Below are 24,926 nucleotides of genomic sequence, written 5' to 3'. Positions count from 1 at the left end.
TGGCTAGGAGGATACAATTTGAGCAATAGACACTTGGCTTTGTAACCCTACAAACTAGTGTAGTATGTGTCACGCTATAGGTAGTTTCTGTATAAATACCTGATGGGTGATGAAGACCATGTAGTACTGGACAATTCATGTCATATATTCAGCTTCATGATTAATCACTTTATGTTATAGGCTCTCTTTTTTCCTTTGCTAAGAATACAAGAGCCCGGAAAGACATAATAACCTAGCCAAGTTTCAGTGAACATTATATAAAGTATATGAACGTTCAAACGAAGACATTCTGCTTTCTAAGCCCGTAGACTTCATATGGTTCACTTCCTCTTATGTGACCTGACCCATAGATTATTTTCAACCACAAAAGCAATGTGTATATGGATTTTTAAATGAAATCATTATATAGTACACCAATATCAAGACAGCATTCTGTGTCTTAAGTTTTTGAACATTAAGCACAAATTTTCTTTTCAATGTCCTTTCTCTCATTTTCTTTTTTAAAAGATAAACACCAGCTTTCTAATATACATTCAGATTTCATCATTTCTATGCTTCAATTCTTTATTCTTAAGTTATTATTTAAAAAATACCACTGGTACTTTTATGCCATTTAAAAATGTGAAATTTTGATAAAGTTATTGAACTTCTGTGCCTAAAGAGATGCATTTATTTCATTTGAGAAGCAAGAAAATCATACCCATGAAACAGCAGAACATGACTCCTGGCACATAATCAGTAGCTAACAGACAGTAGATGCCATGATCCAATCACCCTTGCAGACTGCTGACTTATGGTCACTCTTGGCTGCTCCATCAACCAGAGAATAATATCTATACCCCGTCTTCTTCAGAATTCCATTATGTGGGCACAGTAGTTTTGGTGCAACTTGTGTTTGCTCCCTAACAGCTGATCATTTCATTGCTAGGGTAAGAGCATCTTCATCTTTTCTAACCTGTGTTCTTTAAGCCTTCCCTTTTACACACTTAGGTTCTTCTGCCCAGACTCTACTTTCATCCGCATTTCTCTCCAAATGTCCCTTCCCCTGACTGCAATCTTCAGTGCTTGCAGCATCAAGATCCTCTGCTACTCTTTCACAAAGACTATTGAAGAATGCCCTTGGGCCAATAGCTGGCAGTCTTACCAAGAATTACAAGCCTGTGTAGCCATCATTAGCAGATCTGAGACTAGTGTAGACAGCAGAAGGAAAAGCAACCTTCTACCAGTCATTCACAGAATCATGTTCTAATTTCCCATGCTTTCTCCGTTCCTTCTTAATTTTTCATAAAAGATAAATGTCAGCTCTTTTCAGTCTCTGTGACACTTTTGTGCCAAGCTCAATGTGATCTTGCTTTCTAGTTTATTGACAGAGTAGGGAAGTCTCATATTTGGGGATGGGATTAGGTGTTCCCAAAGTAGTTTATTACAATGCTTTATCTAGCCCTTGTAAGGAAAGAGGAGAGCTCCATCCTGTGAAGGAGACCTCCCACAGAGGATTGAAGCCATCTGCCAAGACCAAAGCAGATGCTCCATGAACCTCATAGCTTTCCATCTTCATAATGATCCTCTGATTAGCCGCTGTTGTTTTTGCTGTTCTGATGTAATAACTAAGGTTCTGGTAATTTGGGTGACTTACCAAGGACATACTTCGATAAAGATACTCTCTTTCTTCTGAGAAAACTCGTACCCTAAATCAGCTCTCCCACTGAGTCCTGTAAGGCCAATAAGCATAGTAGATACTTTTATATATTTCCTTGGATTGTGCCATTTATAAGCCTACAAATCATTTCTTACTAGTAAGTACATATACGTCTAAGCTGGTATTAAAGTTAACAACATGTCTGTTTAACAAGAGTTTTTAGAGGCAGCCCAGTATGGCTCTGAGTGTTCTTTGTGTAAAATCCTCCTTTACTGCTATTCACATATGTCTACATGATCAGAAGCTGTAGCCTGATAGAAACTTGGACTAATGTCTCTGGAATAACCCCTTGGGCCAGAGTCTTTAAAATCAAAAATTTCTATCCCCCCCTTTTTCTCCCGAAGAAACTTTGTAAAGTAATTATTTATGACCAATTGTGGAAGATTCGTAAAGATGGAAAATTAAATTTACCCCAGATTTAGCGACACCATCAGCACTTCTTAAAGGAGTGTATAGAGCTGTAAGAGCCCTGGCTACTCTTGCAGAGGACTCAGGTTCAAGTCCCAGGGCCAGCATGGCAGTTCTGGACCCCAGTTCTGGCCCTCTTCTGGCCTCCACAGACACCAGGCACACATGCATGGCACAGAAGTGCATGCAGGCGAAATTCTCATGCGTGCAAAATAAAAACAAATAAGTCCTTAAATGAATGCCTAAAAGTGTTCTGAATTTCCGATTGTCTCAAGAGAATAAAGCATGTCTGTAGTACAATTCTCAGTTCTGGGGATTCCTAACAGTTTTCTAGCAATAGGCTATCAATCTGACTGTTTGCTTTCAGATGAGTCAGATAAATAGCTGCAGACTGTCTCAGGGAATTTGCATAAATGAGTAAGATGGCTGCCATTTTACTATGAAAACATTTTCTGATTGTCCTATATCCTTCTTAATATGTAAGCAACCCCGGGGTCCCATGACTTCTGTTCTGAAGCTGAAATTCTTCTCAGGGTAGTAATCTCCATGAAGGGTCCATTTGGAGAAAAACAGCATCCGTGCAGATAAAGGTCACATTCTTCTTAACCAGATGCAGCAACAGACTTCTCCCAAGCTCAGTTAACTAGGCTGTGTTTCGTCTTGCAACACATTGGCCACATTGAATTCTAGACTTTCTTTGTGCTGCTGGTACCATCATGTGTAAGATGCAGTCCACACCCCTTCAACTGCTGGCACAATCCCCCCATACCTTATTCTCTCCTTTCCCAAGAAAACTTTCTCTGGAAAAGTTTTCAGACGTTAAGTACAATGTTTAAAACACCCTAATATTTTAATATAAAAACTTTTCCATTTACCCCCAGATTTCCCACTCTCGTGTGTGTGTGTGTGTGTGTGTGTGTGTGTGTGTGTACACGTGATACCTGAATAAAGCACCTATAAATGAGAGCGTACGTCTTCCTGCAAGAAAGGCTCTAAAAAAACTCTTCCCTTCCCTGCTGTAGACAGGACTTCAACATCCTCCAGCCCTAAGGCTGCAGTGTATATGGCTGTAGCCTGCAGGCATATAGGGCTTCTGAAGGATATGAAGGCCCTTGGATTTTGAGGCTTCTAATGTCGTTCCAGACAGTTCACAATTTCCGTCTCATGAAAATATGCAGAATCCCTTTTGTGTCCATACCCAGTGTTCATGCTTAATGTGTACTATCTGTGATAATCTATGGTTGCCAGGTAACCGGTGGAGGGATGTCAGGGTCTGCAACAGCATCAGAGGGTAACTGGGATGCTGATGCTCTTTTCAGCCGGGTGACCTTAGCCCTCCGTCTACCCTTGGCCATGCCAGGTGTTTGTAACAGCAGGAGAAGCAGTACCTTCAGAAATAGCTCACCAAGTCATAAAACTGAGAAAACTTACAATAATAACGTGCTTCTCTGATCTAGTAGATTTTAAGAATAGCCACAGTGGCAAAGTCGCTCTATTCTACCCTGTCTAAATGCTTTGTATTAAATAAAAACAAAAAAAGTAACTGTTGCTTTAGGAAGAGACGTGGAAAGTGTGAGCAGAGAAAAGTGCCAGCAAGGAAGCCGCTGTGCACCCCTAAGAGTGACTGTGGACATGAGGAAGTCAGGGGCCATTGTTTCAATCTGTGATATTCAGGACACGGAGATGACAGCTTTTAAAGCCGCAGGAAGAAGCATCACCTCTCCTTAGAAGTTTAGCACTTTAAAGGTTGAGAATGTTATGTTTTCATGAAAACAATAACATGTATATTATTGAGCTGACATAAAAATGATCATTCATTTTCAAGGGCAAAAATAAGATATCAAAGAAACGTTAGGGTGTGTGTGTGTCATTTCAATATACCAACAAGATGGTTAATTGTGACCCCATTATCACATTCCTGGAGTGATTGGCTGGTTGACTTGTTTTACTAACCTGAGCTAGGAAAGAGTTAATGAGGTTAGAAGCAAAAACAAAGAGTTCTTTGAAAGAGAAAAATATGTAAAGAGAATTTCATAAGATAACCTTGAGGAAAATGAGGTTTCAGGGACAAGAATTAAAGAATCTAAACAAAGACAAATCAGCCACGTGTGGGGGTTTACACCTGAACTCCCAGTTCATGGGAGCTATGGGCAGGAGAACCATCAGCCTAGTCTACAATCTCTAACACATAGGACAAAACAAAAGGCCAAATCTTGCACAAGGGGTTTGATGCATGCATCTGGAGATCCTGTGGTAACAGGTGGCAGGAACTGCAGGGCATGGGATGCAACATCATCCTAGTGCTCAAAGGGTGACAAGTGACTTCTTCCTGTCACATGAGCCAAGAACCCAGGACATGTCTGTCATCACAAACCAGCAAGGCAGACAACTCACTTTAGGCAGCACTTGTCAAAACATAATAAAAGGCCACCCCAGCCCAGCCCCAGAGACAGCAAGTGAACAGAAGGCAAACACAGTATTTTCAGAAAATGGCTTGGTTTGTTGGGTTCCTGGACCTGCTGCACTCAGTCTAGCATCCACATTTCTATCCTTATGTGGGGACTAGCTGGGCTCTGTCTCTGCAGACTTCTGTCCGGCTCAGCCTGTACCCATGTTACGTAGTTATCCACCATTCTCCCAAAGTGCCAACATTGTCATGTCTTACCACGAGACTTTTGAGTGAAGAAACGCTACCCACAAGCCCCCTTTGAGATTTTTCAAACAACTTGCTGCGCATTTGGTGAGTTTAATCAACAAAAATTTATTTTTACCACAGCCAGGAGTCTGAAACCAGGATGTTAGCTGTGTGGGCCTCCCTCTAAAAGCTTCAGGCAGTAGTCTTTCTGGTTCTTCCATGTCTCTGGCACTCATAGGCCTCCTCTGGGCCTGCATCTTCTGAGTCTATACCTACATTCTCACAGGGCTCTTTTGCCCGTGCCTACCTCCATCTTTACAGCCTCGCTACGACCCTTCCTGCTCCCTTGGGACTCTTCTTAGTAAGTTCTGAGTTTTCTCATAGATAAAAATTATTCTAAAGATTTGCTTTGCCAGGTGATATTGGCACACGCCTTTCATTCCAGCACTCAGAAGGCAGAGACAGGAGGATCTCTGTGAGTTTGAGGTCAGTCTGGTGTACAAGAGCAAGTTCCAAGACAGTCAGAGCTGTTCCATACAGAAACCCTGTTTCTAAAAACAAACAAAAAGATTTGTTTTTTTTATTCGTGTGTGTGTGAGTGTATGGTCACTTGTGTCCACAGGCATGGGCAAAGGCGGGTGCCCATGAGCCAGAAAAGGATGTCGGATCCCTTGAGCTGGAATTACAGGCAGTTGTGCGCCACCTGAGATGGGCACTGACAACCAAATGTGGGTTCCCTGTAAAAGCAGTAAACACTTCTTTTTATTTTTTATTTCGTTGAGCTCTACATTTTTCTCTGCTCCCCTCCCTGCCTCTCCACTCCCCTTCTATCCTCTCCCGTGATCCCCATGCTCCCAGTTTACTCAGGAGATCTTGTCTTTTTCTACTTCCCATGTAGATTAGATCCATGTATGTCTCTCTTAGTGTCTCATTGTTGTCTAGGTTCTCTGGGATTGTGATTTGTAGGCTGGTTTTCTTTGCTTTATATTTAAAAGCCACTTATGAGTGACTATATGTGATAATTGTCTTTCTGGGTCTGAGTTACCTCACTCAATATGATGTTTTCCAGATTCACCCATTTGCCTGCAAATCTCAAGATGTCATTATTTTTTTCTGTTGTGTAGTACTCCGTTGTGTAAATGTACCACATTTTCCTTATCCATATTTCTTTTGAGGGGCATTTAGGTTGTTTCCAGGCTCTGGCTATGACAAACAATGCTGCTATGTACATAGTTGAGCACATGTCCTTCTGATATGATTGATTATCTTTTGGATATATACCCAAAAGTGGTATTGCTTGGTCTTGCTTGACCACTAGCCCTGGTCATGACTTTTCTAGGAGTATTGCTTGTATATTTTTCAGGGTTCTCCAAGAAAAAGAACTAATATACATGTGTGTACAGTTGCACAAACACATATATGAAGAACGGTGTCTTCATAAGAATGGCTCACACAATTATAGAAACAAAGATGTCTCCAAATTTGTAACCTAAGAGCCTGAGAAATCAGGAGAGCCTATAGTGTGAGTTCCATGTTCAAAGTATGGCAGAGACAGATGCCTCTCCTTACAAGTAAACAATCCGGTAAAGAGGTCTAATTTGCCTTATTATTGTCTTTTATTCAATTCAGGTTGTCAAGGGATTCGATGAGAAAAGTCAACATTGGCAAAAAATAAAAAATCATTTTCACTTAATTCAAGTGTTTATCTCTTCATAAATATCCCCAACATGTACTCAGAATAATATTTAATGAAATATCTATACCGAATGTCCCAGTCAACTAGACACACTAGTGAAATGTCACACATTCATCTCACTATATCCCCCCCCGCAGTTTTTCTTCATGTTCTGTTGACATGGCACTGGCAAGAGGATACCAGTGATTGACGCAGATGCTTCCCTGAGATCTATACTGGGAGACAGAGAAAAAAATCTTAGGGTTCTGCCAGCAAAGAAAAACAAGAGTGTGCTTATTGGGTACATAACCAGCAAATACAATACGGATCCACATATTTATTTATGCATTTTTCTTAGAAAAGAGTCTCATTCTGCTGAGTTTCTCTATGACTTCAGTAACATGGCAGTTCTGGTTCTGCAGCACATACCATCCCGCATGTCAACCAAGGCGACATCAGGCTAAGCAATCTGCATCTGTGTTCATTTCATTTCTTATATCACACTTTTTTCTCTTTTTCTCTAGTGCCTGCTCTGCTCTGGCCCACTCTCTGTGCAAACCTTCTCTAGATTTTGTGTGGTTTCCTCCCTGTGGTGGTATTTTGTTTGTAATCTAACAAATAAAATTTGCCTGAGGATCAGAGTATGGAGCAAGACACTAGTTAGACAAAGAGACCAGGCAATGGAGGCACACACCTTTAATCCCAGCAGTCAGGAGACAGAGGCAAATGGAACTCTGTGAGTTCAAGGCTACCCTGGACTACACTGGATTGATCCAATCTCAGAGAGAAACAGAGCCAGGTGGTGGTGGCTCACAATTTTAATCCCAGTATTTTGGAGTCACATGCCTTTAATCCCAGCACTAGGGAGGTGGAGGAAGGAGGGATATGGCTGGGCAGAGAGGGAAATATAAGGTGGGAGGAGAGAGGAACTCAAGGTATTCAGTTTGAGGACTTGTAGAGACAGGATACCCCATTGAGTCTGAGGATTTTATAGAGGTGAGAACTAGTAGCTAGCTGCTCTGCTTCTCTGATCTTTCAGCTTTCAGGCCCTAATATCTGACTCCAGGTTTTTATTATTAAGACCAATTAGAATTCACGCCACACCTCCCAGCTCCATCTCTCTCTGGTTCTGAAGGCCCCTCCCTCCTATAATAACAACTTTTACTCTGGTCAGCCAGGAAGAGCAGCTCATGCACTGAGCCCCAGCAATTCAGCTGCCTCGTTATGGAGAATTCTCACTCCAAGTTTGTCTCTTTTTTCTCTTATTCTTTCTTTTATTTCGCCAGTATTTGTCGTATTTTTGTCTTAACTTTCTTTTGTCTGACCACACAGATGCAGCAGCCTCGTATCCGCTGTTGCAGCTGGAAGTCTTGTCCGTGATTTATAGCACCATCTATCTTAGCCTATAGTTCAGGTTTGCAAGTGACAAAAAATATCAAAACAGAATGGAAATCTCAGCTTCCTCTGATAGAAAGGAGTCACTTGATCTTCAGCTTAGGGCGGATCTAGAGACTCAAAGATTGTACTCAGAGCGCCCCGCCCCCCTCCATGTTTCTCTCTTGTCGTGGATTTCTACTGAAGGTTCTGTGTGGCTTCTCCCTTTGTTATCATTACATCCTCTCCTCTCCACAATAACTAGTCATTGTTTTCCCACTTATGTCAAACCATATTCCTATTTTCATTTAAATGTGTCTACACGCCAATGTAACCACAGCCTATAGCCTGCCATCATCTGTCAACCCCCATTCCAGTGTGTCCACTTCCTACCATGTCCAGTGTCTAACGTCCACCATCACCCATCACCCATGTGCCCACTTCCGTCCAGCCTGATATTATATATATATATATATATATATATATATATGTATTCCACTCCTGCTAGACTCCTATCTGTTCTCCCTACCATAGTCAGGGTGTTTTTAAAAGATGAAAATTAGATTATTTATATATGTGTATATATATATATATATATATATATATATATATATATATATATATATTGAATTGAAGACCCTGGCATTAATCCATGTACACATGAACACCTGACTTTTTTTCTGCTACTGCTAAACCAGGAAAACTTCTATTAAAGGAACCACAGCATGCCACCAGCAAGCAAAGCCCATTCAGAAAAATAAATGTAGCTAAACTTTGTTTTAGTGTCTAGAATTCCTTTCCAAACTCTCTCAGGTTTTACATGGATTTTAGTTGGCCACATTGGCATGGCAATTTGTTGTAGTGAGGCTACTTGTTGGTTCCCAACTGTCCAGCCCCAAAATAATTACACAGAAAATATATTATTTAAAACACTGCTTGGCACATTATTCTAGCTTCTTATTGGCTAACTCTTACATATTAATTTAACCCATCTCCATTAATCTGTGTATCACCACATGGCTGTGGTTTATGAGCTAAAGTTCCGGTATTCCTGTGTCTGTCTCTGGCAGGACTATAAGGCTTCTCTCTGACTCTACCTCCTTACTCCCAGCATTCAGTTTAGTTTTCCCTGCCTACATAATTTCTGTCCTATCACCAGGCCAAGGCAGTTTCTTTATTCACCAATGGTATTCACATCTTACAGAGGGGTATGGAATCCCACATCAACAAACAGTATTTGTGTTCAAACTCTGGACATTATCATTGTGAGTATGATACTACAGGTGGGCAAGCGAAACACAACATGCCATACAGAGTATTTCTTTATTTGCCTTCACTAAGATGTAGAATTCTGCAATGCGTATGGCAAAAACAACTGACCAGTATCCTCTGAAAACCTTCTCACGTTAACGTACACCAGTGTCTTCCCATCTGCAAGTTTAGAAGCCAGAATTCTAATGTTACAGCAGGATGTCCTTTCTGGAATCTAGCTTGGTCAAAGTAGATTGTGTTGGCTTCAATAAGAGATGACGAACACCTGTTCACCATTGTTTACGCATTGATAGCCTTTCAAAAGCTGAAGCCCCTCCCCGAGACTCCTATTCCAGTTTGCTTCCTGATTATTGTTCATCCACCTCTCTGCCTTCTCCAGTTTCCCCACTGCATATGTCACTGTGGGGTTCTAAGAAGAATGCATTGGCTTTGTGGAGAGCTGACCCAGCTGACTTGTGGAGCAAGCATCGTGTCTCCCAATTGACCCCAGTGAGCCCTTCAGCATCATGAACCAGCCTCTGCAATATCAGATGACTGTGGCTTCCGACAGTTGCCATGGACACTCAGAAGGGTTTAAAGTGCCCCATATTCATAGTATGAGTCAAATTGTGCAAAGTGCTTACCTCAGAGGAAAGGGGCCTTTGCATTCATTATAATAATAGAACTCATTTAAGTTTATTAAGCAAATTTTCACTTATTAGTTTGTCAGTATCTTCAATTCACACAATTTTCTCCATAGTGTATATTTCTTTCAGAACTCTTTACTAGTCTCCTTGGGTAATTTTGCTTCATGTACTCTTAAGCATATATGCTTGTTTTTTGTGGGATTTTTTGTTTGTTTTTATTTCCCTATAAACCACTGTATTGTTTTGGTTAATCTTTGGGCTTTTTTGGTAATAATTTATTATCCCATAATATTAACCTTCTCTTTTAACTGACTTCTTATTTTTTTAATCATAGTTGTCATCAGCAATTAGTTTTTGCTGAACCCACAAATTTGCATTGATATCCCAATCTCCTCCAGTTCAGTTTCAGATATGGACACACATAGTTCTTGATAGACAAATAGAGTCCACTCCTCCTGCCTTTTAATAGCATAGTTATAGAAAGAAGAAGTTTAATGGCTTCTGCCATTCCTCCACAGTTTTCCTTAGTTACGATAGAAGTTAACCAATGGCACTGTGAGGGACCAACAGCATCCTCCTCAGGAGCACAGTGGGCTCTGTGCTGCTACATGCCAAATCACTAAACACAAAGTAAAATTATAAGAGGAAATGCACCTAAGATCACAATAACAAATGTTTTCCAAGCCTGGTGGTGCACTATATGGATGCTTTCCTGTCTAAAGACATTCTACCTAGTTTGACCTAATTCAATTATATACCCACTGTCTAATCTATTGACTATATTCTTTCTTGGGTATTGATATAAGAGAATTTTTATTGCCATGAAAAGACACCATGACCATAGCAACTCTTATAAGGAAACATTTAATTGAGGTAGCTCGCATACAGTTTCAGAGGTTCACTTCATTATCATCATGATGGGGAGCATATCAGCATGCAGGCAGACATGGTGCTGGCTATATCTTGGCTTGGTGGCAGCAGGAAGCCAATTGAGACACTGAGCAATATCCTGAGCATAGGAAACCTCAAAGTCTGCCCCCACTGTGACTCACTTCCTATAACAAGGCCATACCCACTCCAACAAAACCACACCTCCTAACAGTGCCCATGCCTGTGAGATTCTGGGGACCAATTACATTGAAACTACCACAATATCTAAAGCTATATTTTCCTGTCTGTATTCTTACTTCTGCATCTAGATCTTAGCACCATTCATATTCTTTGTATCTTGTACAGAAAGTACTTATAGGATGCTTTAATTGACTTAGAGGAGGCCCTCTCATGCAGCATAAGCCACACAGAGGCAACTGTGAGGAAATGATCTGTAATACTGTGCTTTCAGAATAAGAAAAGGAATTCTTCGAAGAACGAGGTTTCAAATCGCTCAGTCAGTAAAGCACTCGCCTTGAGACACAAAGACTTGAGTTTGATTCCCAGAACCACATTGAGGAAAAAAAACAACAAGAAGAAGTAGGTGTGGTAACAGTGGCCAGTGTTTGTCAGCCCAGTGCAGGAGAGGAGGGGGCAGGCGGGTCTCTGGCATCCATGATGGACACTGAGAGATCCAGGAGCCAGAATCGGCCTTTGCTCCCTTAAGCTACTTCCTGTCAGGTATGTGGTTAGAGCAGCAAGAAAAGGAACTAATCCAGTGAATGGCTCTTGAGATATAGACGTGCATTGACCCTGATTGAGAAACAAACAACAAAATGTAGTCACTTACAAATAATTCCTTCTTTCTGATCCGGAACCCACAGACCACACCAGGTAACTCCTAAGGAACAACACACATGCACACGGAAAACAAACAGGGACGGTGTTGGTTACGTCTGATAACTGAATTCTGAGTATTCTTAGTGCTAGTACACAATTTTTCTGTTTTTCTTTTTCTTTTTTAACTACTCTACAACAAACACATACTGCTATCCTCAGTGAGAAAATGGACGAGAAGTACAACATTTCATGATTAATTTTAAAGGCTGAGTGTGTTGTTTCCACCTCTGCATGAACCCAGAAGTAACTATAGAATCTGAAGTTTGGAGGTCAGTTCCCATAAATAAGTACAACAAATTGGTCCAAAGCCCACACAGGATTTTCTGTAGGATTCAAAGCCATCAAGGTCATAGTGTTATTTAAGAATAGATATTTCTTTGACATGTCCATAAGTAGGTAAAAAAAAAAAACTTTTTCTTTACAAACCTATTAATACAACTCAAAAGAAAAAAGTATATTTCAAAAACACATGAAGCACTATTCATAAAACTTGAGACAGCCAGCAACAGCCCCAGTCTTTTATTTAAAAATATTATGAATAATAGATCTTAATATCCAAAAAATACTTTAGGTCAGTTGCTCAATGTGGCCCGAGAAAGCATGTGCTTGCAAAAACTGTTCAACAGATCGCAATCTTCTTGCAATATAGTTAACAATTTTTTTCACTTAATATAAACCAGTGTCCTAACAATAAAGGACTTTGTGGCATTCAAAAGAAAAGGGCAGTTTCAGAATGTGACCCGAAAAAGAAAGCGGCATTGCAGTGGCTCAAATTGTTTTGTCTTGCTTTAGTTTCAGGAGCTTCAACAGCCAGTGTTTGTGTGGCACCACAACTTAGTTTAAACTGGTGACCTTCAGAGGCGGGGTTTTATCTTGGGTGCCTGAGAAATTGAAACCCTCCCCTCCAAGGAGGAACAGTGAGGCATGGACCGCCTAGGCTTCCTCCTGCCTCTGTGGAGCCAGAGCTTGGCAAAGACTTCCCCGGCGGTCCTTTCCTAATCATCGCCCATGTCACCAAACATGGTTTCTGCCCAAGGGATTGATTCTTCCTGAGCAATTGATTGAGCCACACGAGCACAGATAAGTTATCTTACGAGTCCCGTCCACAAGGAGAGGTAAATTCATCTTAACATGCGTGAAAAGAGATTTTAAACAAGACTTGCAAGGCAAGGACACCGACATCGTGTTTCTTACTGTTTAAAGGAGAACTGAGCAAGATGCTCTCCCATCTGATGAAGGTACGCAGCTGATTGAATGCTCTGGATGCGGGGTTCGTACCTGTGGAGTAGGCAAATGAAGGACTTTTAGGTTTGTAAAATGAAGAGCAGGGAGACACCCGCAGCCATCTGTAGAAAAAAGCACCAGGTAGAGACTCCTAAAAACACTGGACACAGGCACGGATGGGGCCTCTTTTCAGCCATAACACATGGGAATGTCATGAATTATTCAGAGCGTAGTTCTACCGGCCTCTCCTCCAGCCCTGACTCCGAGGAGGGTTAACGGTGTTGGTTTCAGTGTGGCTGCCCTCGCCTCCTTCCCTGTTCCGTCGCACATGGTTACATAGCACTGCGTCTGCATGAGTTACCCTAGAGCATTGTTCAGGGATGTAGCAGAGCCGGTTCTGCTTTGATAATCTCAACAGATGTGTTGTGGAGATTTTCCTCTCTTCCTTCTGCTTTTATTGATAAAGGAATCTTACAAGGCTCAACATCTCCCTTCCTGCGATGGAAAGTTGCGGGTTTGTTTTTGTTGTTATTTGCCCTCTGCTCTATGATTTTTTTAAAACTCTTTGTGCCGTTTTACCATTTTCAATCTTTTTCCAAAAAGATTTCCATATTAGTTTCTCTATGCATTTGGATTTGTTGCCCAATAATTTCCCGAGTTTGATGGTGGTGGAGAAATGGAGCCAAGAGTTTTGGTGGTGAGCAGCTTGCAGCACTTGTTACAGATCAAGGTGAACTGGTACTTAGTCCAACTTGTCAACATGTCTAGTTTCTGCTCAGAAATCTTTTAGAGTGAATATTCCTTACTTTCCACTTGATTTGCAAAACTGTCACCTCTAAATGGCGCGGCCACAGCAATTCTTTTTAAGATTTATTTATTGTATGAGGTGGGTGACACAGACCCCAGAGTGATGGTAGAGGGCAGAGGACAACTTGCAAAGGTCGGTTCTCTCCTCACATCATGTGGCTGCCAGGGGATTGACTCAAATTTATTGGCAAGCTCCTTCACGCACTGAGCCATATTGCCAGAGTAAATGGCCATTTTTCTAAGAATCCAAAATAAAGATTGCAATAACCTTTGTTTTAAATGTATTTTTTTTCGTAATTATAGCTTACCAAATATCAGCTCCCAAAATGAACCCTCTGCTCGGTCCATTCCACACCTTCCAGTGCTCAGTTGCTCCTACTTGACAGGTTATGGGTGGGGGCGAGCTGCCATCACAGTTTACCCAAAATCATTCATTATTTTCATAGTGTTATACCTTAGCCCCATAGCGTAAGGTGTGTGAGTGATAAGGACAAGGGCTGTTTTACCAGCACAGGAACGTCCTGTCTGGTCAACTCCCCCACTGTTTCTCTGTTCGAGAACATGAACTCAGAAATTCACAAGCATCCTCAGTAGCACTAGCCAGGATTCACTGAGCACTGAGTGGACTTTCAGTGTTGTGCTTAGTGCTCCCCTTTAAGAAGCTGCTGAGTTGCAGAGCAGTAGACTGGGGTGTGAAGAGGCCCCGTGAGGTAACATGGAATGAGAGTGGCTTTTTGTTGACTTTTTAGGAAATTGCCATAATATGTTTTATCATCTTCTTTGTCCTCCCCAAATCCTTCTAGAACTCTCACCTCACCCCCACCCAACTTCACATTCTTGTTTTCTCTTTCTCATTCTCTCTCTCTCTCTTTCCCTCTCTCTGACTCTGTCTCTCTCTGCCTCTGTCTCTGTCTGTCTCTTTCTCCCTGTCTCTCTGTGTATGTGAGTGTGTGTGATTTCTAGTCCACATCTGCTGAACCCCCTAGCTGCCAATAGCACTTCCCTGAAATCTCTAAGGGGGACTGTCAAGAACAATCCTGCAAAGACCTTGACAATCTATATCAGAAGTGCTGGGCATAAAGTCCTGGGAAGCTATCTTACCCAGACCCTGGACACCCTCCCCACCTTGTGCCATATATTTTGAGGGCTGGTAGGCATGGAGAAAGATGAATCAGGCAGGGTTCCTCTTCCTCAGAAAGCCTACATCCGGTGAGGTGAGACAGGTACATCAAACAAATACAATAAAATACCAGTGATATTAAGAGATTAAATAAGGCTGTAAAGCACCAAGAAAAAGGCTGAGGGACAAAGTCACAGCCCAGGAGGACAGCACTTCAGCTAAGGGTGGCAGAGGCAGGAGAGGACAGAATTGACTGTGGCTTAAGGGGACTTCATAAGCTTCCCCTAAAGGATAAGGTGTCCACTGACGGTACCCCCTTCACTGTGCCCTAATAGATAGTGGTTTGGGCATCTGCGGGAGTGCTTAAAATTTCTCTTGTGCCAACCCAAAGACTTCTCTGGTACTCTAGGGCACCTAGACTTAGTTTGGTTCATTCTGGCTCACAAGCTGTGCCACCACACATTGTTAGAAATAGAAACGGATAGCAAGGAAACAAAGGATTTTCCTCGCACATCTAAGCTGGGATCAAACTTTGCATGAGACAAAAACTGTGCTTTGAAACTAGCCTACTGTGTATTTTCAGTCTGTTTATAGAATAAATTGATTTATTTTTAATGTTTGAAAGGGGCTGTGGGAATATTTCCTACTGTGTTAGTAACTGGTGTTTAAAAATATCTACCAGGCTGAAATAAGGGGTAAGGGTTAGCATTTGGGGACGTTAGCTGCAATTTTAAAAATGAATATAGTGATTTCATTCATTTAAAGGCTTTGGGAAACCTCGCCTTTTTATACCTGTTATTCGCTTCCATCTCTCTTTTTCCTTATTCACATAGTTGAGTCAGCAAGAGAAAAATATTCAAATTAGACTTGTCATACAGAGGGGAAAGAATCCGACTCTGTCGGGGTGGGTGGAGGGGGAGAAAGCAACTTTTTGTCAGTCTTTTGTATCTCAGCAGCTGGATTCATTGCTGCCATGGCAACAGACCACATGATGAGGTGTATTAGATTGCTGTGTTGAGCACAGGGGGACGAATGAACACAGCTTTTTATTGAAGTTAAAGGTTACTTTGGAGTTTCCTCTGTGGAAGTGTGTACGGTCCGGTATCATAGCCTTCAGCAGATGTAGTACTCTCATAGAAGAATTAGGGGCTTGTCGGTGCCTTAGAAGACAAAACCAGGTAAGCTACAATCGGAGCTGCAGATCGGGACTCTCTTACCTCTGAGGCAGTAGCATAACTTGCTGGCTGGAATTTCATTGTTGACTCCACTCCAACCCTACCCCCATCCCCCACATGGGCACAGGAAAACTTCCTGCTGTCCCCTCCCCAAGTTCTCCACCTCCGATTTCACCTGTTTTAACTGAAAAGTTTCATGTTCCAATGCGTTGTGAATTTGTAAAGTTCTGCGGTCGTGATCGTGTGTGTGTGTGTGTGTGTGTGTGTGTGTGTGAGAGAGAGAGAGAGAGAGAGAGAGAGAGAGAGAGAGAGAGAGAGAGAGAGAGAGAGAGAAAGAAATGTAGAAAGGAAACAGAAAGAGCAGTCATTGTTGTCTTTGGATCGCTGTGCAGCTGAGTGAAGTGTTGCCTTATTTTGTCCTCTGCAATTGCTCTCCTCTCCTCGGAGGCACTGGTCCAAAGCTGCTTGTCTCCTCCTAAATCAAGCAGGAGGAGCTCGGCGAATTCACTATGTACAGACTTCTTTTCCCTTTTGCGTCATACTGACTTCCAGCCCCATCCAGTGTCAGAGAGTTCATTTTGCCTACAGTTTTTACTGTGTGGGTCAATTCCTCGGCTTTCTCTTCATTCGCATATCGCAACTGTATGTGTACCGGAGGAACTCAAAACAGAAGTAAATACAGTATGGGTGAGTGAATGCCAAGTGAACTCTTTTGCTTAGAGAGGAGCTGCAGGAACTGAACGGAAGCAATGCAATGTGGTTTGGTGCCCCATTTAATCCCGGAGGGAACACAGAAGCCTCCTGATTTGCTCACATGTCACCCTGGCAGCAGGCATCGAGGGGGCGGCTTTGAGATGCTCCGAGAAAGCCCGTGAACCAGAGAAAATGTCCTTATTGATAAATTATTCTGGTTCCTTGTTCATATCATTTCTACAAAAGAGTAGGATTTCTTTTAACTTTTAGCCAAGGGTGAGCCATGCAATTTCTCTCATTTGTTCAAAGTTCTCTAGGAAGCTTACAAAGCCAAGATCTAACTAAACAAACACAAAGTTTACTGTTATTATAACCTATTCACTATCAACTAAAATCAATCCTTGAAAAATACTTTCTTAGTAAGATTAAACTAATTATTTGCCACTGATTGACATTCAGGACAAAAACCAATATATTATTTCAAGTTGAGCCATGTACTATGATTTCCTCACGAAGGGAAACTTGGAGTTCGTTAGAATCATTTATGCTTTGTTTTATTGTTGCGACCTTGGTTTACAGTTTTAATGTATCTATACTAACTCCCAAATGTCACCTAGGAGTTACAGTCACTATTCTGAACACACTTGGCCATGCTTTTTAAAAAGAGAACTGTTTCCTACTATAAAAAAATATTAAAAGCTTTATAATCACAACTCACATTTGCAAAAGATTAGTGCTTCTCTCAGAATTCAATTATTTCTCTTTCCCTTCATTGCTGATAATACTGAATAATCTTTTGGTATGATCTTCAAGACATGAAATATCTTCACAGCCGTAGGTTATTATTGCTAGGGGATGAGAAATTTCCCCAAAATCAGTGAAAAATCATACCTCATAAAAGATTTTTTTTTTTGAATTTTCGAGACAGAGTTTCTCCGTAGTTTTTGGTTCCTGTCCTGGAACTAGCTCTTGTAGCCCAGGCTGGCCTCGAACTCACAGAGATCCGCCTGCCTCTGCTTCCCGAGTGCTGGGATTAAAGGCGTGCACCACCACCACCCAGCTCTCATAAAAGATTTTAAAATGCAACATTGTCAAAGCTGACAGTGTCTTAGCTTTAGGAAAGAATGCTCTGTGGTGGGGGATGGGGGAGTGGTCTGTCTTTATTCAAATTAAAAACAAAAGATGGAGATGGAGGAAGGCAAAGAGACACAGAAAAAGGATGTGCCTCCGATGAAAGAAGATGAAAGTTTCAGTGGTCTGCACTCCTTATGTCTCATTGCTACTGGAAATATTCACTATATGTCTGCATTAAGATTTCTACTGCTGAATTAAACATCACTATGGAAGCGACTTTTGGAGAACAGGGTTTATTCCAGCCAACAGTTGTAGTCCAGCACGGAGGCAAGCCAGGCAGAAACTCAAGGCAAGAACTGAAGCAGAGACCATGGAGGAATACTGCTTGTGGTCTTGCTCAGCCTGCTCTCTTGTGCACCCTAGGACCAGGGATGGCATCACCCACAGTGATTGGGGCCCTGTTACATCAATAATTAATCAAGCAAATTTTCTACAGGCTGGCCTGCAGGTGAATATTATAGAGACTTTTTTTTCAATTAAGATTCCCTCTTTCCAGATATGTCTAGATTTGTGTCCAACCACTACACCTTATTTTTTTTTTTTTTTTTTTTTTTTGGTTTTTCGAGACAGGGTTTTTCTGTGGCGACCTTATTTTTTTTTAAAAAAAAAAAGCACCAAGTTCTACAGACAAGGTTGAATTACTAAAAAGCACTCTTGCCTAACTATTACAAGTTTAAAATACATACATTATACAGCTCATCTTCTTTTATTTCTTCTGGGTTTCTCTGTGTAGCCCTAGCTGTCCTGGATATCTCTCTCTCTCTCTATCTCTCTCTCTCTCTCTCTTTCTCTCTCTCTCTGTAAACCAGGGTTGCCTTGAACTCAGGGATGCACTTGCCTCTGTCTCCCAAGTTCTGGGATTAAAGGCATGCTCCACCACTGCTGACTCAATATACAATTCATTCTATTGGCTGATATGCATGTTATATCAGCTGATATATATAATAAATATTTTAATTTATATTATCATTACAAATTGTATGTTGCTATATAATATATTATTATATGTAATTATTATGTTATCATATATAATGTGATATATGATATGTATTTATATATAAATATATGTGTATATAATATACAATAGCTAATGGTCTCAGTCTTGCTATAAGCTAAAATTTATCAAGAAATGTATGCAATCTATATCCAAGTGTTGGGTTATTATGTTGTCTGATACTAGACTACAAGTGAGTCTTCACCTCTGCAGCCATTGTCACAAAGAGGTCAGAAGGCAGAGCGTCTTCTAGGCGACAGAGTGGGTAAAGACACTTGCCATATCATATAAGTCTGGCAACTTGAGTTTGAAGGGAATAATCAATACCACAAAGTTGTCCTCCAACTTCCACCCTTGTCATGGTGCTTGTGCCTGCGTACGCGCGCGCGCACACACACACACACACAAATAAAAACTAAGAATTAAGACTATGTTTCAAAAGAAGATTCCTCTATAGAGCCATTTTGGTACCTACATTCTTAAAACTCAGAATCACTTCTTGGTGCCCTCGCCACACCCAGAAATATTGTCAAACTGTTTTAAATGAGTGTTTTCACCACCCTGTGCCTAACTTGGACATCCTTCTCATGGGAATAATTGGCAGTGCTTTTTAACATTTTGTCTCTAGTTTCTGGTACCTCATAGATGCTCAAATAACTAATTATCTGAAAAAACTTTGAATATGTAGGAAGGATACATATTCAGCAGAGCCATGGTGGCAAATCAGAGAAACTCATAGAGAGTTTCTAGAAAGTTAAAGATATATTCTGAACCCCCAAGACAGTATTCTTAAGATAGTTGAAGAGTAAGCCAATGAATGAAGAGTCAATATCAGCTCTTGCATCATGGTTAAGTGTTATTTTTTAACATTTAATAAAAATGTGTTTTACTATTGACCACCATAATTTTTATATGAAAAATTTGAACTTTTAACTTTTTAAAAATTATTCTTAAACGTGTTGAATGAAAAAGAAAGTAGTGATGATCATGGTCATAATACTGGTGAGAACGGCATTGGTAATATAGTGATGGATTTGGAGATTGAAGCAGACTTAGAAAATAAGTCTCTAGATATCATAAAAGGGCAGTATTTTTCTATTAAGAAAATAGAAATCTTTAATGCATTGTGTGATTCTCAGAGATGTGCTTCCAAATTTAATTAATTTCATTAATAGTCTATAAATCACTAATAATAGGTGTGCTTCACTGTGTTCTTAAAAGACTTATTTTAAGATGATGCTGGCTTTGTAAGATAAACACTAGAGGCTTTCATAAAAAGTGATTAAGCTTATCAAGTGCAATTATCAGAGAAGAATAAACTCATTTCTAGGAAAATGTCACTTGTTAGAGTGTATAGGGAGGGTTCACCTGGTTGCATTTGCATGATAATTTCAGTCATATTACAATTATTGACCCCAGTATAAGTGCTGTGAAATGTTTACAATCTAAACCCTTTTAATAATATTTGCATTTAAAATTTTTAGCTTTAAACAATATTTATGTCTGAAACATTTTGATTCTGGATTATTTGAAGCAAGATTATACTCAGCAAAAGAAGTTTCTGGCCTCTCTGCCTGTTTCACAGTTGAGAGGCAATGCCAGATGGATTATCTGTTCCAGTATCCAGTGAGGGTCCATGAAAGTAATTAGAGAAAATACAGAACTTGGGGTGGCAAAGCATGCCCTCAAAGGCAGATGTCCTAGAGGAGTGGTGGCATGAGAAGGAATTACTTCTGGGAAATGTTTGAAGGAAAATAAAAAGACAAATTGCAGGGCCTGGAGAGATGGCTCAGTGGTTAAGAGTTACTGACTGGTCTTCCAGAGGACCCGGGTTCAATTCCCAGCACCCACATGACAGCTCACAACTGTCTGAAGATCCAGTTGTAGGGGATCTAACACCTTCATACCATTGCATATAAAATAAAGTTAAATAAACCATAAAAACATTTTTTAAAAAAAGACAAATTACAGTCTAAAAATAGCATTCATGATGTATCTGAAAGAGGAGAGGCATCCAAGTGTTGGGCTACAAGTCTGCAGCCCCGGCTTAAAGAGATGGAGCAGAGAGGTTGTCAGCTTTAGCCCAACCTGGACTACTTGGCAAGACTTTGGCTCAAGAAAACAAGAACAAAACCAACAACAACAAAGGTAGGGAGCCAGTGGATGGGAGGAAGGAAAGGAACTAGGAGAGAAGAGAGGAAAAGAAAGGGGGAAGGTGAAAGAGAAAGAGATAAGGAACGGGGAAAGATTTATGATGAGGTCCCAAAGAACCAGCAATTTAAAAAAAACTATTATTCTGAAGAAAACAAAAACCATTTTTTTCAAATAGCTACCATTTACACAAATGGTCGCTGGCACCACCACCACCATCGCCACCACCATCACCACCACAATAATCACACACTGATAACTTGGCATCAGGCATTCATCATGTGCCACTTAATTCTTGCCACAATCTAGGGAGTAAACATGGTGCCAATTCCTTAATGAGGTGAGTACCAGTAATTGCAGGCCTGGGATGTCAGAGCGCAGTTGGCTCTGTCAACTGTGCTAAGTCTCCACCTACCTGCTCTTCTACTGAGTTTAAACTAATTTACCCCAAATGCTCTAGAGCTAGGTGCACTTGATAAGTTTCAAATGGCAGCAGTGTAGACAGGAGACCAGAAGGAGGCCATACTGGAGGGGCAAAAACGAATCATCTAATTGGGGTCACCATCCAAGACAAAAAGAAGAATAGTTGGGAGTTGAGCAAACTTTGTAAAGGGCAGATCTGAAAAGATGCTTTGTCAGGTGTCTGTCTCTACACTAACCAGCTAGGAAACATCTGACTGACTTTCTAAGGCCCCTTAAAACTTTCCAGTTACTGTATATGGCATTTGAACAAGATCATTATGGTCAAGAAAACTGAGCCTGTCTTATGATGCACATGCTTTTCTACCAAGAATAGCCATAGCCGTCCTGTCAGAAGGAAATGCTGCTCCATTGCCTGCGTCCTTCACGTGTGGTGTGCAATGTGTGGTGATTGCACATCTGTGGACATCATGTGAATGAGATTAGGTCTTTATGAAGTTTTTTCTGTCATTAAAATCTTTTTTATTTTTATAAATAGTAGTTATATTTTTTTCATAGGAGTGTTCCCCTCACAAGTTGAAGGAACCCCTTTCTACTGAAATTCTGTCAATCAGTTTGACTGACAGAGCTAAGTCTCTACCTCAAAGATTGTGGTTCATTGACATAATCTACAGAGACACCTGCAGGGCTCTGACCTTCTGGCAGGGAATGTCTGCTGCTCCTGAGAGTAATGAAAGAAAATGAAATCCCTCCCATGCCTGGGATTTGAATAAAACATCACTTTGTTCATTGTCATCTTGCTAGGAACTAAATGATCCGACATTTTTGTAACCTAAGGGAGCAATGGGGAAGTTGGAATATCAGGCCAGAGGCTGGACAAAGCCTAATCTTAAATGGCTAGATAGTGGCCTCAGGTCAAGTAAGTGACTCCAGGCAGAACTCAATTAGACCTAAATACAGACTTGGACTCTGATCTCCTTCCTGCTGGTGTGGACTGCTGACTGTAGGAGAGGAATTCCAAGGAGAGTTAGTTGGCTTGAAATCTACTGAAATGTGCATGCTGACAGATGCAGAATTCAAGATAGGGAAACATCCAGACACGAGGCCAGGCAAGAACAACGCCTCTGTTGTCCTGGGCTTCCAGGGAGGGTGCTGCTGCTGTGGGCTCTGAGTCGTGAATAAGCCACATATGGAGGCAGAGGAGACTCAAGGACACTGTGGCTTGGGAGAGCAGGAAAGTGGGTGTTCTGGGGGTGCGCAGATTATAGAATAGAGAGTCAGGAGAGGCCTACATCTGAGCAACTTGACTTGATACCTGTCTATGACTCCTCTGCCTTTATGAATGACTTGAGATGTGTTGACTAATGATATCATCCCACAAGTGTGCTATCCAACAGCCCCAGGAAGATGACAGGGAAGAGGGAATAGAAGAACCACCTGACCTCTCACCCCTGCTTGCCAGGGAAGGACTCCCCAGGGATACAGGGATGGAGATCATCTGAAGCCTGTCCTCTTTATCAAGCATGTCAATAGAGGATTCTCTGGGACCAAGTGGCTATTCTATTTTATTTTGCCTCAGATCTTATGGAAGTTCTAGTTTACAGACCTCTGAAACTATCTCTGCAAATTTGTATGTGTGTGGGTGCATGTGGAGGCCAGCGGTCAGCCTTGGGTGTTGGTCCTCTGGTACTATGTCCTAATTAATATTAACTGTCAACTTGACACAGCCTAGAATCACTACCTGGAAAAAAAAACTATCGATCAAATAATTGTCTTCATCAGGGCAGCCTGTGGGTATGTCTGTAAGGGATTGTCTTAATTATTAATTAGTGTGGGAGGAGCCAGCCCAGTGTGGGCAATCCTATTTCCTGTGCAGATGGTCCTGGGATGTGTAAGAAACCTGAATAAGCATAAACACAGAGCAAGCTGGCAAGCAGTGTTCCTCCATAGTTTCTGCTTAAGATCCTTCCCTGACTTCCCTGACTTCCCTTGGAGATGAACTATGGCCAAAATTGGAACCGATTAAACCCTTTGCTTCCTTAGTTGCTTTTGATCAGAATGTTGTATTGCAGAAAGAGAGATAAAGCTAGAATATGTCATCCTCTCTTTGGTTTGGTTTGGTTTGGTTGGGTTGGGTTGGATTGAGTTAGGTTTGAGATAGGGCCTCTCACTGAGACCTGAGCTGATTAAGCTAGGGAGGCCATTGAGCCCAGGAATATGCCTGCCTTCTCCTCCCCAAATCTCAGATAGGAAGCAGGTATTGAACTCAAGCCCTCATGCTTGCAAGCCAAGCATTTTACCAACAGAGCCACCATCCCACATCCTTACACAAATATTTTATGTAGTTTATTACTAGAGATGGAACAGACTTTTAACCACAATAATAGCTAACATTTATATCCTGATTTACAGTCATAAAGTATTTTCACTACATTGCAGCTGAATCTCATATAGTTCTGGAAAGTAGATGGCACCACCACTTACTGTTTCAACTTTATTTATTCATTTGATGGTTTTGTATATAATTAAAATAAAATTATTGCATCCCCTCCTCATTTTCTCTCCTCCCTCTTGTCACTCCCATTCCCATCACCCTTCAAATTCATGGTTTTATTTTTTTAACCATTGTTATCTTATACACTTAAATTCAAATAGACATATAAATATAACCTGAGTCCACCCAGTTTCACCTGCTTGTAAATTTTTTTTTAATGACCACTTGGTGCTGGATAACCAGGCAGGGGACTCACCCTGGGGGAGACTAATTCTCTCTTCTCTCAGCAATTACTAATTGTTATTATCTGTTTCCTTTCCAAAGATGAAGGAAAACAGGCAGACATGGTGGCACACTCCTTTAATCCCAGCACTCAGCAGGCAGAGGCAGGCAAACGATCTGTGAGATCAAGGCCAGCCTGGTCCACATAGTGAGTTCCAACCCAGCCAGAGCTATGCAGTGAGACCCTATCTCAAAACCAAACACAGAAGATAAAGGAAAGCAGGTTCCGTGATTTCACCAGTTTAGATAACAAAGCATATGTTGTGATTGACTGATTTACTAATCACTCAGTACATTCTCACCTCTAGAACTTGCAATCACTAGGCTAGAAGCAATGATTCTCCATTCGTAAAGCATTTACCTTGCAAACTTGGGAACCTGAATTCAATGACTAGAGTCTATGTAAAAGCCAAACCTTATGGCAAGCTTGAAAATTCCCTTTTAGTGAGATAGGAGGTGGAGAAAGGTAGAACTTTGAGTTTGCTAGCCAGAGAGGTTAGCCTCCTTCACAAATTTCTAGGCTGGCGAGAGACCCTCTCAAACTAAAAGTGGAAGGTACCTCTGACTTCGCATGCAAACACAGACATGTGCAATCATATATACACCACACACATGGCCAGATGTGCTTGCACATCTCTCTCTCTCTCTCTCTCTCTCTCTCTCTCTCTCTCTCTCTCTCTCACACACACACACACACACACACACACACACACACACACACGCACACTTACATATTCCCAAGCTACTCTGTGTACACACGGATATTTTTGACGTGTCGACTACCTGGCCACTGGTGCTCTGGACCCTTCCATGTAATCATTCTGATACTTACACATTTTCTGGAAAGCTTGCTTATTCTGGAAAATAAAAGAATAGTCGTCAATTAAATTCCTGATATGGGACAGTAATACGAAAGAGTGGAAATTCTAGATGGCTGAACTTAAATTCAAGCAGGAAAAGCCAGGTGATGGGG

General features: G+C 41.2%; 1 protein-coding gene across 31 annotated transcripts in view; it reads left to right on the top strand.

Moving 5' to 3' along the window:
• The window catches only part of Dtna (dystrobrevin alpha), a 367,583-nt gene that overhangs the window by 171,145 nt on the left and 171,512 nt on the right, over positions 1-24,926 (top strand). For 7 of the 31 annotated variants that reach the window (XM_075969212.1, XM_075969210.1, XM_075969209.1 and 4 more), the window contains exon 1: positions 15,609-15,788. The exons of 23 other annotated variants lie outside the window; for them this stretch is intronic. The gene's annotated coding sequence lies outside the window, so the exon portion shown is untranslated. Of the gene's footprint in view, positions 1-12,661; positions 12,768-15,608; positions 15,789-24,926 lie in introns of those variants that run through there. One more of the 31 variants, XM_075969197.1, reaches the window with a different exon arrangement.

Source organism: Microtus pennsylvanicus, chromosome 4 (assembly GCF_037038515.1).
Source record: "Microtus pennsylvanicus isolate mMicPen1 chromosome 4, mMicPen1.hap1, whole genome shotgun sequence".
In the NCBI taxonomy this organism is placed as follows: Eukaryota; Metazoa; Chordata; class Mammalia; order Rodentia; family Cricetidae; genus Microtus; species Microtus pennsylvanicus.
Note: the sequence above shows the minus strand (reverse complement) of the source record. Positions and strands in the feature narration are given on the sequence as shown.